Raw genomic sequence first — 18652 nt, 5'->3', positions numbered from 1 at the left:
AGTGTTTGATTGATTCAGATGCTCCGTCCATCACCACCCCCTTTTGTACCACATTTAGTAGTAGGCTGCGCATGATTTTTGATAAGTTTTTGCAGCAAGTCTACTATACGCTGGTATCTCTGTTGAGATCTAGCCTCAAGGATTGCGCTCTATGGTAGATACAGTGTGGCAGGGTGGGATTCTTGCACCTTGCTTGAGGCTGAGCAAGGGCTTAGAAATACTTGTGCAGGGTGTGCTCTGTACTCACTGATATGATACACGTACTTGTCCTACAGGAACCCATGATTGCCCTTCTTGGATGGACAAGGAATATTGACACCCCACATGAGAGGTTTGTTGCACTAGTCCTGCTGCTGCAAAGAGACGGGTAGCCTGCTGCTGGGGGAGGCCATAAGCCTCACAATTTGAACAGTGGATTGATGAACAAGTTACTTACCTTCGGTAACGCTTTTTCTGGTAGATACAATATCTGCCTGTGGATTCCTCACCTTGTGAATATCCTCTTGCGTCAGCAACCTTCAGAAATTCTTTTTGTAGCTTCGCCCCGACGACGTCACAGAGGCACGGCATCGCACGTGACTCCGCTGACGTCACCGACACCATAATAGGCACACGCCGGCGTGATGACATCAGTTCCACCCTTTTTTCCGTGCCTTCGAGGCACACGGACGGACCGATGACAGCAGATATATACACAGTATACAAATGTCAAGATAACACACACAGTGTGAAGCTAATGCAGGAAAACAAATTGTAATAAACATTTCCTTTGACAATAAAAATATATACATTACAGTAACTCCGATATAGAAGAGAGGACAACGAGGAGGCGGGTGGGCCAGTGAGGAATCCACAGGCAGATATTGTATCTACCAGAAAAAGCGTTACCGAAGGTAAGTAACTTGTTCTTCTGATAGATACATCTGCCAGTGGATTCCTCACCTTGTGAATAGAGTCCCACAGCAGTCCCCACTTTTGAGGAGGGTGTCCACTTTCCCTCACCAGAAAGTCCTGGAGGACAGAGCGCGCAAAGTGGCCGTCCCTCCTCACCTTGGAATCTAAACAGTAATGTTTCTCTAAAGTGTGGAGGGAGGCCCAAGTCGCCGCTCTACAAATATCCTCAACAGGTACACCCCTAGACAAAGCAGATGTAGAAGACTTTGGTCTAGTAGAGTGAGCTCTTATACCCTTTGGAGGTTCCTTACCCGCCAGGGCGTAGCAGATCTTAATGCAGAGGATAATCCATCTCGAGAGCTGCGCTTGTGCACCGCCTTCCCCTTCTTGCAGGCAACAAATCCAACAAACAGATGGTCATCCAACCTGAACTCTCTTGTCCTGTCCAGGTAAAAGCTCACCACCCTCTTAGGGTCCAAGCGGTGAAGTCTCTCCTTCTCCTTGGAAATGTGAGGGGGAGGATAGAAGGAAGGGAGGGTAACGGACTGCCCCAGATGGAAAGGAGTAACCACCTTAGGCAGAAAAGCAGCCCTGGTCCTGAGAACCATTCTTTCAGCATGAATGGACAAAAATGGGGGCTTTGAACTAAGAGCTTGAAGCTCACTTACCCTCCTTGCCGGGGTACTTGCCACTAGAAAAATAGTCTTAAAAGACAAAAGTCTCAAGGGACACTTGAGTAAAGTTTCAAAAGGCGAACCCATCAAGAATGTAAGAACAAGGTTCAAGTCCCATTGAGGCACAATAAAAGGAGTAGGAGGAAATTTATTGGTAAGGCCCTTAATGAATCGTAATACAATAGGAGATTTAAACAAAGAGGGCTGGTCCAGCAAACAAAGGAAAGCCGATAAGGCCGACAAATAACCTTTGATAGTTGCCACCGCAAAACCCTGCTGGGCCAAGGAAAGTGCAAATTGAAGTATATTGGACAAACGAGCCCTTAAAGGGTCAATGGACTTCTCCCCACACCAAGCAACAAATTTAGACCATCTATAAGAATAAATGGACTTGGTGGAGTCACGCCTGGCCAATAAGATGACATCCACTTCATCGTGTGGGAGAGAAAAGGAAATCAGGTTGCCCCGCTCAATCTCCAGGCATGAAGGTGTAAGGTCTGGAGGTTGGGGTGTAGAACCTGCCCCTCCATCTGGGAGAGGAGATCTGCCCTGTGAGGGAGACAAGGCGGAGGGCACGAGGAGAGGTGGAGAAGATCTGTGTACCATACCACACCCTTCTTGGCCAATCCGGGGCGATTAAAATAACTTGGGCCCAGTCTTGGCGAATCTTCCTCAGAACCCGAGGAATCAAGGGTATGGGAGGAAACGCGTAAAGGAGTTGAGAATCCCAACTCAACTGAAACGCGTCCCCCAGTGCTCCTTGCATCAGAAACTGGAGACTGCAGAATAACGGGCAGCGAGCATTCTCGTGAGTGGCAAACAGGTCCACCTGAGGAGATCCCCACGTCCGAAAGACATAACTAACTACCTCTGGATGAAGCCTCCACTCCTGGTCGGCTGAGAACTGCCGACTGAGACTGTCTGCACGTACGTTCAGAACTCCGGCAAGATGATTTGCCATCAGACAAATCTGGGAGACGCAGAGCCTCCCTGCTGAGACACTGCGACCCCACTCCTCCCTGCTTGTTGACACACCACATCACATCGCGGTCGTGTTGTCCGTCAGGACTTGAACTGACTGACCGCGAAGGGAAGGGAAGAAGGCCTTGAGCGCTAAACGTATGGCCCGCAACTCTAGAAGGTTGATGTGAAGCGACCTTTCCTTTCGAGACCAAAGACCTTTGACCTCCAGATCCCCCAGATGAGCACCCCACCCTAGAGTGGATGCATCCGTTATCACTGTGGCCACCGATGGAGGTAGTTGAAAAGGCATTCCTTGTGACAGATTGCCTTCCACGCTGCCCCAAGACAGATCCGCTGCAGTTTCTCTCGAGATCCTCAATGACTCCCTGAGATCTCCGCTGTGCTGATACCATTGCCTGCGGAGGCACCACTGGAGTGCCCTCTTGTGCCAGCGTGCATGGCTGAACAACAGAATGCAAGATGCCAGCAGACCGAGCAGACGAAGGACCTTTAGGACTGGAACGACCGCTCCATTGTAAAATGAAGGAATCATTTCCTGTATGTTGCGAATCCTTTGAGAAGGAGGGAATGCACGACACACAGTAGTGTCCAGTACCGCACCTATGAACAGGTTGCCTGGGAGGGCACCAGGTGGGATTTGGGTACATTTATCGAAAAACCCAACCTGTGCAACAACTGAGTTGCCGCTTGCAGATGATGGAGCACTATCTCTGGAGATTATGCTTTGATCAGCCAATCGTCCAGATACGGGAATACTGGTATCCCCGATCTTCTGAGATGTGCAGCCACCACAGCCATCACCTTGGTGAAGACGCGAGGCGCAGTAGTAAGACCAAATGGAAGGACCGCAAACTGGTAGTGTTGCGATCCAACCGTGAAACGGAGATACTTCCTGTGCGACTTCAGGATGGGAATAGGAAAATACGCATCCTGTAAGTCGATCGACACCATCCAGTCTTCTTCCAGCAGCGCTTGAAGAACCTGCGCAAGGTTGAGCATCTTGAACTTCTCCTGCTTCAGGTAAAGATTCAAGATCTGAGATCCCGGATTGGACGAAGTCTGCCATCCTTCTTGGGGATCAGAAAATACCGGGAGTAACATCCCTGACCCCTCTCCTGCTCCAGAACCACCTCTATCGCACCCTTTCTGAACAATGCCAGGACTTCTTCCTGCAGGAGTAGCAGGTGGTCGTCCGAACAATAACCCTGGCAAGGAGGGTAATTTGGGGGAAATTCCCGAAAGGGAAGAGCAAACCCATTCTCCACGAGATTGAGAACCCAATGATCTGATGTAATCAATTCCCAATCTCGCAGAAAATGGGTAAGCCGACCCCCCACTGGACCCACATGATCCGGAATGGCGGATCTAGGGCTGCTTTGCTGTGTTGGCAGGAGGCTGGGAAGGGGAAGAGGAGGAGGAGGAGGCTTGGCGACCTCTAGGACGAGCTCTTTGTCTGCCCCTGTACGACTTGTACAGCGTATTTTGCTGCGGCTGCTGCTGTGATTGTTTCTAGGCCCGAAAGGAAGATCTGCCAAATCATCTGAATCGCTTTCCAAAAGAGCCCCTGGTCTGAAGGTTCAAAGACTTTGCCGTCGCTCTGCTGTGTTTAAACCGCTCTAAAGCATCGTCCGCTTTCTTTCCAAACAATCCTGACCCATCAAAGGGCAAATTCATCAAAGCAGACTGAACATCCGCAGAAAATTCTGAAGATTTCAACCACGCAGCTCTCCTAGTGGCCACCGAAGAGCCCATCACTCTCGCCACTGAATCAGCTGTGTCCAGTCCACTCTGGATTATCCTGAGTGTCAGAAATCACCTCCTAAAAATCCTTCCTTTCGTCCTCAGGAATTTTAGGCACCAATTGTTTGACGGAATCCATCAAGGCATGGATGTATCTACCCATCAGGCAAGTAGCATTTGTAGATTTTAGCGCCATGCTGACTGAGGAAAATATTTTCTTTGCTGCCTGGTCTTGCTTCCTTTTCCCCAGGAACCTGTGGAAAAGCACCCGCAGATTTCTTTGAGCAGGCAGCCTGCACAACCAAACTCTCTGGCAGGGGGTGCGTTGACAAAAAGTCTGGGTTACCAGGTGCCACTCTATACCTTCTCACAACGGGGGCTGTCAGAGGTTTTTTCCACACCTCATAAATAGGCTCGGCCAAAGCGTCATTAAATGGGAGCATTGGTTCAATAACAGAGGAAGGCGAGTGAAGGACCTCAGTTAGAATGTTAGACTTGTATTCAGCAGTAGGCAGAATAATATTCAACAAGTCTGCAGCCTTCTTTATAACAACGTGTTAAGGTGTCACATCCTTAGAAGGTACGTCAGATACAGAGGCCAAATCCCACTCAGGAGACAGCTCAAGACCACTAGCCTCTCTCAGGTCATCAAAATGATCCTCCGAATCCTGCAGTTCACCTTCCTCTAAATTTTCATCACAATACCTCTCCTCTTCCAGAAGCCTCTGTGCCTCACCCCTTGACCTCTCCTTCATAAACAAAGTCGACGGATCCGGGACCGACTCCACCGACGCCAAACTGTCGGAAGAGGCCGCTTAATCCGAGGTCGAACCGGATTCGGCATCAGAGGCGAGGGTATCTGTGTCGAAGGATTCGGCGTCGATGGATTCTGCGTCGAAGGCCTGGGCGTCAAAGGCTTCGCGGCGCCGGGAAATGCCAATGCGAAGTTGGAGCCGGCATAAAAGGCGCAGGAGCATAAGCCTGGGGGACACCCTGATTAAATGCTAATGGACCCGTGGGACAAGCCAGTGCACCAGAGGGGTACATTGCCATGGAGTAAACTCCAAACATAGCATTCAGGAACTGAGTAGGATCCTGACCTAGAGCCCGAAAGGCTGGATAAGAGCCCCCAGGTTGCTCTTGAGGGAGCGGAGTCTTCTAGACCTCGGCCTCCACCTCAGGCTGGTGCACCGGGGTCGACGAACCCGCAGGCAACGAAGCCTCGCCCTCTCCTTCCTCTTCACCTTCATCTTCATCTTCTTGACCAGAAGGATGGGATGGGTTTGGAGAAGGATTCGGCAACTGCTTCGGTGACACAGGCAAATCCGCATGCGAAGCCTCACCCTCGGAGACCTGTACCTCCGAGGCCACTGCTTCCTTTCGAATTAACTTCACCTGTGACTTAAGCCTTGAACTTGAGTCTTTCTCAGAGTGATGGCGAGATTCATGACTCCTATTCTTATGCTTCTTCCTCGAAGACCTCTAAGCATGCGCCGGAAACGACTCCGAGTGCGATCTCGAACGAGACCTCGAACGCCGAGTTCGTGACCTCGAACTCTTTTTATCCTTTTTGTTTTTCAACTTCGCTACGAGAAGTTTCGTCTCCCTCTCCCGGAGTGCCTTCGGAGTCATCTTTTTACAAGAAGGACAATCTTCGACGTTATGATCGGAGCTCAAGCACCAAACGCAGCACTCGTGTGGATCAGTGATAGACATCATCTTGCCAGATTCTACGCACGCTTTAAATACAGTCTTCTTCGTAGACATCATGACAGAAGACAAAGAAAACACCAGTAGAAACACAAAGTAACAAAGTTACTATACAGCTACAGACGATGCCTTGAAAACCGTTAGCGTCGACGACGCGGACAAAAGGGAACTGATGTCATCACGCCGGCATGGGCCTATTATGGTGACGGTGACGTCAGGGGAGTCGCGTGCGACGCCGTGCCTCTGTGACGTCGTCCACGTCTGCGTGAAGGTACAAAAAGAATTTCCGAATGTTGCTGACGCAAGGGGATATTCACAAGGTGAGGAATCCACTGGCAGATGTATCTATCAGAAACTATGATATATTAAAATGAGCAATCAGAACATTATGATGAACTGCTGCCAGTGGCCTTCAGAGCATGGGACCCCCTTAGGATCTACCTTCTTTCCTGGAAACCTGAAGAGAGCAATGGGGGCAATGTTGGTAGCTCTAAACCAACCTGAGATACTTCCTGTGCACAGCTATTTTCGGCAGAGGTGGTATGTTATCGTGCGGTATAATAGGTCACAATGCAAGACCATTGTGTTTGCTGACCGTACCACCCTCACCTCACAAGAGTCCTTTACAAGGAGAAACTAATTGAGTTATGTTGCATCAGAACCTCTTCAATCCGAAACCCAGTGAGAAGGGTGTGCGGTAGCCTGTTTAACAGACCCAGATCCACAATGAATTATTGTGTGGTCATTGCATCATTGTCCCTTTTGATTGTTGTTTTTTCTTTTCTTCATATAAAATTATTGTAATATTGTTTACAATAAAAGATAGATTTAAAATATAGAAAATAAAATCAAACACCACCACACAGGTGTTATGTCGGAAGTAAGCACAACCACACAGGTAAGACTGTTCATCGTCCTGGCTACACCAGGACCCTTTTATTGGAAAGAAAAGCCCCACCCCCAACGAACCAATTAACATCCCACCCTACATAAGAAACAGGTGAGACACCGCAATCCCTTTGGGTGCCAGTCATAGAAAGATAAGAGCAGCGACCACATCACATTCCTCTACAAATTCAACAAAAAAAACAAATAACACAAATTAATTTCAAACATGTTACATAATTCTTCAAACAAGTGGATCGAGCAGGACATGGCCGTAACTGATATCTTCCCACACCCCGTCGTTGAGAGTCAAACTCTGGTATCAGACATTCACTAGGGGGAGACATAAGAACGGACTCAGACTCCACACCTGAAGGTGACATAGATGGAGATCCACCGTGCTGTCCAGGTGCCACGTTCTCCGCCAGTGGAACAAAAAGGAGGCATCGAAACCATGTCATAAAATCCATTGTCTGAACCTACAGAGTCAGCATCAGATGATACCACATGTCCATACTTTTGAAAAATAACAGGAGCACAGTACAATTTAAAGAAAGACATATTCCGTGAAATGATCAACCCATCCCTCACAGCAGTAACCTTTGTCCCGTGAACGGACTGTACAACCCAAGGCTCAGGCTCAAAAGGCAAACTAAACTTCCCCCTATGGTGCTGATTCTTCACCTTTACAATATCACCAACAAAGAAAGTCCGGGGCTTAGCCCCACGCCTGAATGCCACTTTAGCATTCATTGCTTGCCGATTCTTCAGCTCCCCAGCCACAACAGCATAGCTCGCAGGAACCGTCTCCATTAGAGGCACAAAATCACTTATAGGACGATTCATGCATAAGGACATCGGACTGACTTTTGTAGTTGAATGAGGAGTCATCCGATATTCCTTCCAAAACATAAATATAGCACAGTCCACATCCTGACGATCAGTGATGGCAATACTAATAGCTTTGTTAAGGGTACACATAAAACGTTCTGCCTCTCCATTGGCCTGTGGCCATAAAGGGGTGACTTTACGATGGACAATGCCCCTGGCTTGCAGATAAGTCGAGAACTCATGGCTAGAAAAAGGAGGTCCGTTATCAGTGCGTAATTCAGAAATCAAACCATGTGTCGCCATGATTTTATCAAATAGTGGTACAGTACGACATGCAGTGGTAGTGTCCATTATTTCCACTTCAAGATATTTAGAAAAGTCATCAATCAATACCAGCATAGGTCGCCCATCAGGTAAACATCCAAAATCAGCACTTGCCCTCTGCCAAGGGAATGAGGGGATGCCTTCTGTGATGATGGGAGCTGGAGCATCCCAACCCCCAGCAGCCTGACACAGCGCACAACCCAACACTGTATTCTCCACCAGAGCGTCCAATCTGGGAAACCATACCATACCCTCCCGCCCTTTCTTCCATAAATGGCTCCCTTCGCTAGGAAGCGCAGCGGGCGCGCCAAAGGCGAGCCAGTCTGCGCCGGACCCGCGCCTAGGGCCATACCCCCTGTCTTTTTTGATTCCATTCACACTCTTAGATACATTTATGACAGAGAGGCGCTCTGGGCCTTAAATAGCAAGTCCTCTACAATGGGATGCACAGTAAGGGAACCAGGGGCCAAGGCCCAACTCAATACACCCCATTGTGCTAACTGCCTACAAGCCCTGCCCAATCTACTCTGGCAACCCATCGCGCCCCAAGGGAACCAAAAGGCTGACCCTATTAGGAAGGATGATCCAGCGGTCAATTGCCTTCTTCTCAACGCGAGGTCATTAGCCAAACATAGCACGGAGGTAGCAGAGGTAATTCAGGACGCAGGCATAAAGATAGCATTTATCACCGAGTCATGGACTGATGCAGCGTCAGGTCCTGACATAGTCAAGGCCACCCCACCGGACTATGTGTGCTACACCCAAAATCGGGACAAGAGGAAAGGGGGTGGTCTAGCCATTATTTATCATAAAGCCATCAGAGGGTCCTTTCAATCCGGTCCCACTGGCCTCGAGGAGTCACTTCTTTTTAACTTCACCCTTTCTGATCATCAATCCCTTAGTGGCTGTCTTGTATACAGACCCCCAGGTACGAAAGCCCCATTTGTATTAGCACTGAGTAGGGTACTCGAAGCTGTAGCATCTGCCCAAAATTTCACCCTCCTGGGTGATTTTAATTTTCATCTTGAATGTGACTCAGACACAGACACCCGTGATCTAATCGACCTATTGCTGGGGGTTGATTTGATCCAACAGGTATCAGGCCCGACACACAAAGCAGGACATACCCTAGACGGGATTTTTTCTAATCATCCCAGTCTGAAAGTTTCATTGGTTCTGCCGGTCCCCTGGTCCGATCACTCAGCTGTCTATTTCACGGTTTCTTTAACCACCCCCATGAAACCACCCAGTTCTAGAAACGCCCCTAGACAGGTCAGAAAATGGAACAACATTAAAGGGGATACGCTGGTTGACGTATTAAAAAATTCCCTGACATCCCTCTCTGACAATGTGGAGGAAGCAGCCACGGCCTATACAACCTGGCTAGATCGTGCCTGCCTACTCCTGGCTCCTCCTAAAATCACCTACTCCACTCGTGCAACTCCCGCCGCTCCCTGGTTTTCAGAACAAATCAGGGAGCATAAAGTACGGTGTAAAAAACTGGAGAGAATCTGGCGAATGAATTACTGTGAAACAGACAAGCAAATTCTTAACTCGGAGCAAAGAGTCTATAAAGAAAGAATCTTGCAGGCAAAAAGGGCTTTCCTCACAAAACAGATCAAAAAAGCCAGCAATACCCCAAAAGAATTATTCCAAACAGTTTCATCCCTGGCAAACCCTAAAACCATAGAAATTCCCCCCAGTCTTCCACTCTGTGAAAATCTCGCCACCTTCTTTCGAGAAAAAGTAGAAAACATCTTCTTTTCCCTAGACAGTCTGGTCAGGACACCTCCCTCGAGGGAGGGTCCGGAATCAGACAGCACTCTGGAAAAACTTCTACATTTTCAGCCCATTACTGAAAAGGAAGTGGTGAGCCGTCTATTGAAGATAAAATCGGGCTCCCCACACGATCCATGCCCTATGGCAATAGCTAAATTAGCCCCTGACATCATTGCAACCGGACTCACCCCCTTCTTCAATCAGATGTTGGAGAAAGGGGAATATCCCGCCAGATGGAAGCGAGCCTCCATCCTGCCCCTGCTAAAAAAAAACAACCTAGACATCACCGAGATGAATAACTATCGGCCGATTGCTCGACTTCCCCTCCCTGCTAAAATCATGGAAGGCAACTTAAATACACAACTAAGTTTCTATTTAAAAACAGGGGAACACCTCGACCCCTCCCAACACGGCTTTCGTGCGGAACATAGCACGGAATCCGCTCTGATCAAATCAGTGGAAGACATCAGACAGGTGATGGATGCAGGAGGCAGAGCGGCCCTAATTCTGTTGGATCTTTCCGCGGCCTTCGACACGGTCCAACATAAGTTGTTGGTGGACCGGTTGAGGGCCTGTGGAATTCAGGGAAAGGCACTAAAGATCTTACAGGCCTTCCTCTCCAACAGAACTCAGTCGGTGGCCCTGGGAGACTTTGAATCGCGTCCGTTTGTGTTGCCCTGTGGAGTTCCCCAGGGGTCCTCACTTAGTCCCACCCTTTTTAATGTTTGTTGCGACCCTTGCCCCGGCACCTTACAGCATATGCGGATGACACACAGATAGTGGTGTCATTACTACCCGGCAACACAGACAGTACAGCAGACAGATTTAAAGGTTGCATGCATGAGGTGGGCTGTTGGATGGCTCAAAACTGTCTAAAACTAAATTCCACTAAGACAGAAGCGCTGCTCTTTGGTGCCAGGGACAACTTCTGGTCCCCGAAATGGTGGCCAGATGAAATGGGACCTCTCCCCTTCCTGGTGGAAAAAGTTAAAAATCTGGGCATACTGGTGGACGACTCTGTGTCCTTCAAACCCCAGATTAATGCACTATCCTCCTCCATGCACTACACCCTCAAAACTATCAGGAAAGTTCTTCCGTATTTGGAGAAAGAGCACAGGAAAACTGTTGTTACTGGTCTAGTCCTTTCACGCTTGGACTATTGTAACAGCCTGATGTTAAACGCCCAGCAGAGCGTTCTTAATAAACTCCAGTTACTGCAAAATGCGGCTGCCCGCCTGATCACCGACACTCCCAAATTTGCATCGGTAGCTCAGGACTTGGTGAACCTTCATTGGTTGCCAATTCGCAAGAGAATTGCTTTTAAAGCGCTATGCATGGTCTTCAAGGCCCTACATGACATGGGTCCTAGATACATGAAACTGCTCTTCCGTTGGCATAAACCAGCAAGAACCCTGAGATCTGGGGAACTGGCACTGGTTACAGTCCCCAGAGTTAAAAGAGCACGCTGGGGAGGCAGGAGCTTCTCCCTCGGGGCGGCAGAGGCTTGGAACAAACTGCCACTCCACCTTAGACAATCCTCGGACCTGATGGCCTTTAGGAAAGAGCTCAAGACCTGGCTCTTTACTCATTAATCCCTTAGCTACCCACTTACACTGGTTCAATTATGCTAGCGCCAGGACACCCCCGGGTAACAGAGCGCTCTACAAATGTAATAAATAAATAAATACATCTCAAACGGGACTTGGTTTTCACAACCCCTTGATGAACCAAGTGAGCCAAATCTACCACATGCTGTTGAAGGCAGGCAGGAATCACCAACCCTGGACCTCTGAGACACCCCTCCGGGGAACAAACCAGTTCATCCCGCACCTGAAAGAGAGACGCCAAGGTAGATCTAGCATCCTCGGTACGACTTTTGGCGGAACTCATGATCTCATTCCACTTACCAGTACCAACAGCGGACAGGCATAGTTGAAGACACCCATCCTGAGCCGTGGAATCCACAATCTCCTCCATAGAAATAGGGAGAGTCCTGGAATGCTCCACCACCAGCCGCACATATTTCTCAACATCCTCGGCATCATTTTCCTCTGCAACAGTAGCAGGACAAAAATGCCAGGAAAGATAATCAGCGGGATTCAAAACCCCTGGACGAAAGACTACAGTAAAACAGTAATCCTGCAGCTGTAAAATGCACTTTTCAATGCGGGGAGGGGGTTTTGAAGATGAACCCATAAACAAAGGAATGAGTGGCTTATGGTCAGTATGCACAACAAAAGGCTGGCCATACAAATGAAAATGATAGCAGTCCCAGGTAACATTGGATTTAGTGAGTTCTCGTAAAGGAGCCGTTAAACCAGACAAACCACGATTGAAGCAGCCGCAGTAGTTGACAATTCCTATGAAGCTTCTTACACTAGACGCGTTAACAGGAGCAGAGGCAGTCTGAATGTCACACACCTTCAGAAGATCAGGGGACACATCATCTTGTGAAAACCGATAACCAAAGAACGAAATGTCTGTTTTCAAAAATTCACATTCCTCCTTATGTAGGGTTAGGCCATGATCTAGCAATCTCTGAAACACACCTTTAAGGCGACTAAGATGTCCATCCAAGGTAGGGGCATGCACCAGAATGTCATCGCTGACATTTATTACGCCATCCAGTCCAGACAAAACCCCACGAATCATATCCTGGAAAACCTCTGCAGCACTGGAAATGCCAAAGCTCAAGCGTTTATATTGTTGTAAACCCACATGCGTAGAAAACGTGGTGATCACTCGGGAAGCAGGGTCAAGCATCAACTGATGGTAACCAGCACGGAGATCCATTTTGGAAAACCACCTAGACCTGCTTACTTCCACCACAATATCATCAACAGTAGGGGTGAGGTAACGCTCGCGTTTAATCGCCAGATTAGGCAAGCGCATGTCCACGCCAATACAGACTTCCCCAGGTTGCTTAGGTTTAAGAGCAATCACTATAGGTGTCACCCAGGGAGTCGGGCCCTCCACCATTTCAATAATATCAGCCTCCTCCAGCTTTGCCAATTCTGCCTCCACCTTCGGCCGAAGATGAAAAGCCACCCTCCTGTGACGTAACGCCACCGGTTGGATAGACTCATCAATATGCAGCTTGATCATCCGGTTTGTCAGACAGCCTATGCCATTGAATAATGGTGAAAACTGAACCAGCAAGTCATCAACAGTCTATTTATGGATGGCCAATGCAAAAACCACCAAGTGCAATCTTTCGGCTGTCTGGCAACTCGGCAACATTCCTTGACCACTCTTTGTAACATAAACCAGCGTTTTCACGACATGAAAACCATGTGAAACTTCAGCAGTAAAAACACCAGCCAATGGAAGGTGTTCACGAGCTCCAAAAGCAAACACTTTAGTAGAATTCCCACTCAAAACAGGGATGGTTGGCAGTCCCATCATCATGGACTCAGCCATCACATTAATGGAAGCCCCTGTATCGATCAAAGCAGGCACCCAATGACCGTTCACCAGTACACAGCATTTGGGTAGACCTCTCCGTACAGCACCCCCAGGTTGCAAGGCATGTTGAACATGTACAGTCTCCTCATCGTCATCCATGTCTCCCTCCGCCAACAATGGAGCAGCTGAGTACACCTGGGCGGACGACGAAGGAACAGAACCTCGGGCAGGAGCAGAACAGCACACCTTTGCAAAGTGGTTCACTTTATTGCAGTTAGAGCACCGCTTCCCAACTGCAGGACAAGTCCCCTTATGAGGAAACAAACCCCCACAACCATAACGAGTCCGGGGTCGTTCCATTTTACCTCGGTGCAGCATCTTCTGCTTGTCAGGAACCCTGACTGAAACAGCATTCACCGGCTCCGCCTTCACGGCATGTTGAAGGGCAGCATCCATATGAGCCGCCCTAACCTTTGAAAGCTCCTTGGATCTGCCACGAGTCAACATGTCAGCCATAGGCATATTTGGCACCTGGAGTATTGCTTCACGAAGTTTACTATGATAGCAGCCTTGTATAAATTAGGCCCTAATTTCGTCTGCAGCATCAGGCAACCGACAGGTACTAGCCAAAGTACGTAAACGAGCGAAGAAAATGTCCACAGATTCATCAGGCAGCTGCCTAGCCTGGCGTAACAGGAACCGTTCATAATCAGGGTTAGCAAGGGGCTCAAAATGGGCAGTCAGAGCTTGTTTCAAGGTGTCATAAGTATGTGGAGTATCTTCCACCACTGACCGTCCCAGACGATGAATTGCCGCCCCTCCAAGATGCAGCAATATCGGGTGCCTCCGTTCCTCCACCAGATCGATGGCCTCAAAATAATTCTCCAAACGGTCCACCCACTCCTTCCAGCGGGCCACCTGGGCAGATGGTGGACCATCCAACAGGAAGTGTTCCACTGGGGGTATAGTTGTCATAATGAACCCCTTAAGGATATATCACTGTGCCAAAACTTGTGACCCAATACCACTCAGCAGGCCAACTGATGGTATCCACAGGGAACTGAAAGATCTGGATCTGGATAGCCTCAATGTCCACAGCAACCACAATTGCCCTCAATGGTTTTATTTTTTTGTTTTGTACAATTAGTCCACTGCTGACAACAATATCAGCAATATCAGGACCAAACACCAAAATCCGCTACAAATGTCCCACAGAGCGCTCCTGCCACGAGACGCTCAGGAAACACTCCTCTCCACATTTGGAGCTCCGAGATGACAGCGCTGGGAACAACAGCAGACGCGCTGCACTGCCACGAGCCAGCCGGCCCACTGCAGCACTCCGCGTAATACAGGCCACGCCCCCAAACACAGCCGGAGCGGGCAGGAAGCAAACGGGATCCGGAGAAGCTTCACCGGACACAGCAACCCGTCCAGGAGGCCCGCAGACTTCCGGGACACAGCAGCATGGCAAGATGGTATGCCGGCACACGAATGCCCCCAGAGGAGCGCAGCAGCTCCACAGATACACCGGAAACAAACGGGAGAACAGCCACAGAATCCCACCTTCGTCGCCAGTAATGTTATGTCGGAAGTAAGCACAACCACACACAGGTAAGACTGTTCATCGTCCTTGCCACACCAGGACCCTTTTATTGGAAAGAAAAGCCCCACACCCAACAAAACCAATTAGCATCCCACCCTACATAAGAAACCGGTGAGACACCGCTATCCCTTCGGGTGCCAGTCACAGAAAGGTAAGAGGAGCGACCACATCACAACAGGCAGCCAGTAAAGTCCACTCTTCTCACAGCAGCCTTTGGTTAAAGTGGGTGCCAAATTCGTCCCGTCCTGTCTTGATAGCGCTGGCTCGAAGATCTCTTCTCTCCCTCTAGCTCTTTACATTCACTTATATAACGTTTGAGAGGGATTTTAACAAATATAAGAATAAACAATTAATGCAAAGTAGCAAAATGCCCTTTCAGCTATTTCATATAATTAAACAATTATCTTACAGAAAAACAAAACGTTACACACAGTCACTGACCTTCTAGAAGCTTAATTATAACTGATGATAATCGTACACTTCAGCAGAAATGATGAAATCACATGAATATATTTGCTTGAGCTTGATTATCATATTTACATGAAACAGCTGAAGAACTAAACAACATGTTAAAAATGTGCATTTGATTAAATCATAGTTGTGTATTTCTCAATTACTTGACTAATGCACATTTCGTAACAAAATGATATTTCTTTGAAGGGAGAAAACTAAATATTTACAACATCTTGAGAATGATAATAAACTTGGATGTATTAAATACATTCAATTGCAGGATTATATGATCAATGATAAATTAAAGAAAACTAGATTTAAAAAAAAGAAATTATTGTGGCTTGGTGCAAAAAGGACAAAATGTGAAGTAATACAGAAAGGTACAAACTGTCCAAGAAAACGACTTTTTTATCAGATGAACTCAGAAAAACCACGAACAGTTACTTGAACACTGTGATGCAATCTCGTCACCTTTCCTTTCTTTCAGCTCGTGGTGTTGACATGACCAATCCATAAAATCCAGAGGTTGAAGGTGCAGGAAACAAATGAATACTTGGAGTACGAAAGGAGAATTAAATGGCTTATGAAACAGAAACAACTGAATTAAGCCAACATCGACCCCGATGTTGATGTAGCTGATGATGTTGATGGAGCACATATGGATTGAAGAACATCACCAACATCAATAGAATCCAACAAGAAGAAATGCCTTGTGGCCTGACTCTGGCAAGAGTAGGTGTTGGTGCTGAGGACAAATCAGGAATTGGGGGTATTGATGGCCCATCATATTCTGCATGCTTAGGAAAGGTAACTGCAATGCAGTGCTGTAGGTTTGATACAGTCTGATTGGTTGAAGTATCTCCTATGTCATGTTGATAATTACGCGATGGGTGGCATTTCCAAAGGAATCTCCAAGCAGGTCATTGTAAACCAGCTGACAAACCAGAAAACATGTCACACTTGTGGGAGCCTCTAATTTCCGCAATGACATAGTCCAGAGCTCAGTTATTGCTACCAACCATTCTGTTTTAAAATAGAATGCCTTGCTTCTCGGTCGGATAGCCATATTCCATGTTGCTGTTTCGAACTGGCTTCATTTCTTTACTAGAAGAAACTTGAGAATGACACAGTCCACTATCAGAGATGTTGTTGAAAGACCACCAAACACACTTGAAAATATTGAACTGAAAAGTAAAGGAATGAATCTAAACAGTCTTAAAGCAAGTAAATAAACCAAATGTAAAACATGTGTTATGTCTGTTGTATTTCAGGAATGGAAGTTGGTGTGCAAGAGGGCGACCACATGAGTTGTAAACTGAGTCTGCAAGAATCTTTTAATTCTTAGATAAATAATAAATTGTTTGTAAAGCAAAGTTTCTGCTGCTGAGGTTAGACACCTCTTTTTGCCATAATTTTGCAAAAAACGTACTTAATGTATCAAGCCACATATTTATTATGTCTTTCGTAGGCCGTGGAACACTTTTAAACCATTTTCATGGGGAGAGGTGCAAAGTGATACTTCAAAATCTTACTGTGTTTTTTGTCAACAGGAAGGTAACTCCAGCTGACATCCCACAGCATGTTTTATTTTTCTTAAAAGATAGGAACTGTTTCCTAGAAGTGTGTGATAAGTGGCAATGAGTATAGCAGGTGTAACCTATAACCTACAGTTTAATCATCGCATGAAGGACTAAGTCACCTAGGGGATTAGTACATCCATCTGTACTTATAAATCCTGGATTGTCGTTATTGTAACAGTAGAATTTGAATAGGAACTTCCATGCATGATTTAAAAATGCAGTATGTATTTTTTTCATACCAGCCCAGAGACCTTTTTTCTTGAGAGTCATGGATATAAAACGCCATCATGGGTAGTGAGATTACTACATGTTGGAACCACATGAAATATAGATTTCTACCCCAAAAAAACCAGGGTACACTCTACTTCCTCAGTACTTAAGAGTATATTTTGCTTCTTTTTTGGTCATCGTTTTTTGTTAGACTTATAGGAGGCAAATACTGCTCTCTCTCTCTGCATAACTCATTGCGAGATTTCAGGGTTTGCAATGACCAATTAAATTGTGTGAAAGCTTGCATCTAAGCCCGTCCTTCGTTCAAAAGGCTTCAAACGTCTTTCAAAAGATGAGGGCGGATGCCATCATGGAGTTTGATTGTGTACACTTATTTTGAGTGTCTGGAAACCATTGTCAATTACTTTAAATGCGATTTTTATAATTTCTGTATCTGCCTGTCTAGTTCTTTCTGCAGCCTCTCTTTCTGAGTATGCCTGTTCTTCTTTAATATTGGCATATATTATTATGGATATAAAGCGTTTTGTTTTCACTGGATGTGGACCCAAAATAAATGTAATTCATGTTTTCAATAATTGTGGACTGGTGCTCCTTCACAGCAGTTAAGCTGGAATGTGCTAGCCATCGCAGTCCACGTTTGCCCATACTATGTGGTTACTATTAAGGAAGTGTTTACATTATACCTAGGGTCTAGTAAATGTGCTAAAGGTCCAGCAGCATTGAAAATAAATGTGTTCATACATATTGGCATATATAGGCCATGTGGCTACTTCTTTAGAATCAAATGGCATCAAATTATACGTACCATTCTGAATAATTTAATTCATTTTCAGTATGGTTTTTTTCCAATGCCAATCTGAAAACTGTGTTGAATTAACTTTTGGAATAAGTGGTGCTTTTAAATCCATAGTGAAAGCAAATTCAAGGCAGGTGGTCTGCTGAATTTCTTTGTTCTGAAACATAAAGCCACTTTAACTTTAATTTGCAAAATATGTGGTACCCCAGGGTCTTTTTTTCATTTATAATTTGCTTTTAACATTGACAACCTTTGGATGGCAGGTAATACACTGAATTGTGCAGAATATATGAGCTTATATTTGGTAATTAGTTTTACTGGAGTTACTCAAGTTTCTGAGAATATTGAAAAGCAGAGCTGTCTTACATGTCATCAGGAAAGAAATAGGGGACTTTTTATTGAAAAATTCTCAAACTGTGTAAAATTATATATTTTTATGAACTTCTAGTTCTAAGTATGTAATAATGACCACAATAATGGAAACCAAACAGTTCTTGATGATTTTCATCATTCAGATATGGATCTTCGGTATCCAATGTAGTATATACAGACAAATCGGTAGTCAGCTGCTTAACATTATCTGTGTTCCATGATCCCCAAGAAGGACCAGGAATTAGAACATCGTCTAAATGTACTTTTAAAACAGAAGTCCGCTGAGTTAGTTCTGTCAACCCCATAACCTGATAAGGGACTTTTTCCCACACTACACCATCCAATACAGGATGGACAGTGATGTTCACTGCATGATCATCTTGATCTACTC

At 46.5% G+C, this 18652-nt stretch overlaps 1 protein-coding gene across 1 annotated transcript in view; it reads left to right on the top strand.

Annotated features, from left to right (window-relative positions):
* Positions 1 to 16531, top strand: part of PGS1 (phosphatidylglycerophosphate synthase 1) — a 676499-nt gene extending 659968 nt beyond the window's left edge. The window contains exon 10 of the mRNA XM_086931083.1: positions 15770 to 16531. The gene's annotated coding sequence lies outside the window, so the exon portion shown is untranslated. The remainder of the gene's footprint in view (positions 1 to 15769) is intronic.
* The last annotated feature ends 2121 nt before the right edge of the window (positions 16532 to 18652 follow it).

Source organism: Lissotriton vulgaris, chromosome 7 (assembly GCF_964263255.1).
Source record: "Lissotriton vulgaris chromosome 7, aLisVul1.2, whole genome shotgun sequence".
Taxonomy (NCBI): Eukaryota; Metazoa; Chordata; class Amphibia; order Caudata; family Salamandridae; genus Lissotriton; species Lissotriton vulgaris.
This window is presented reverse-complemented; position numbering and strand designations above follow the sequence as displayed.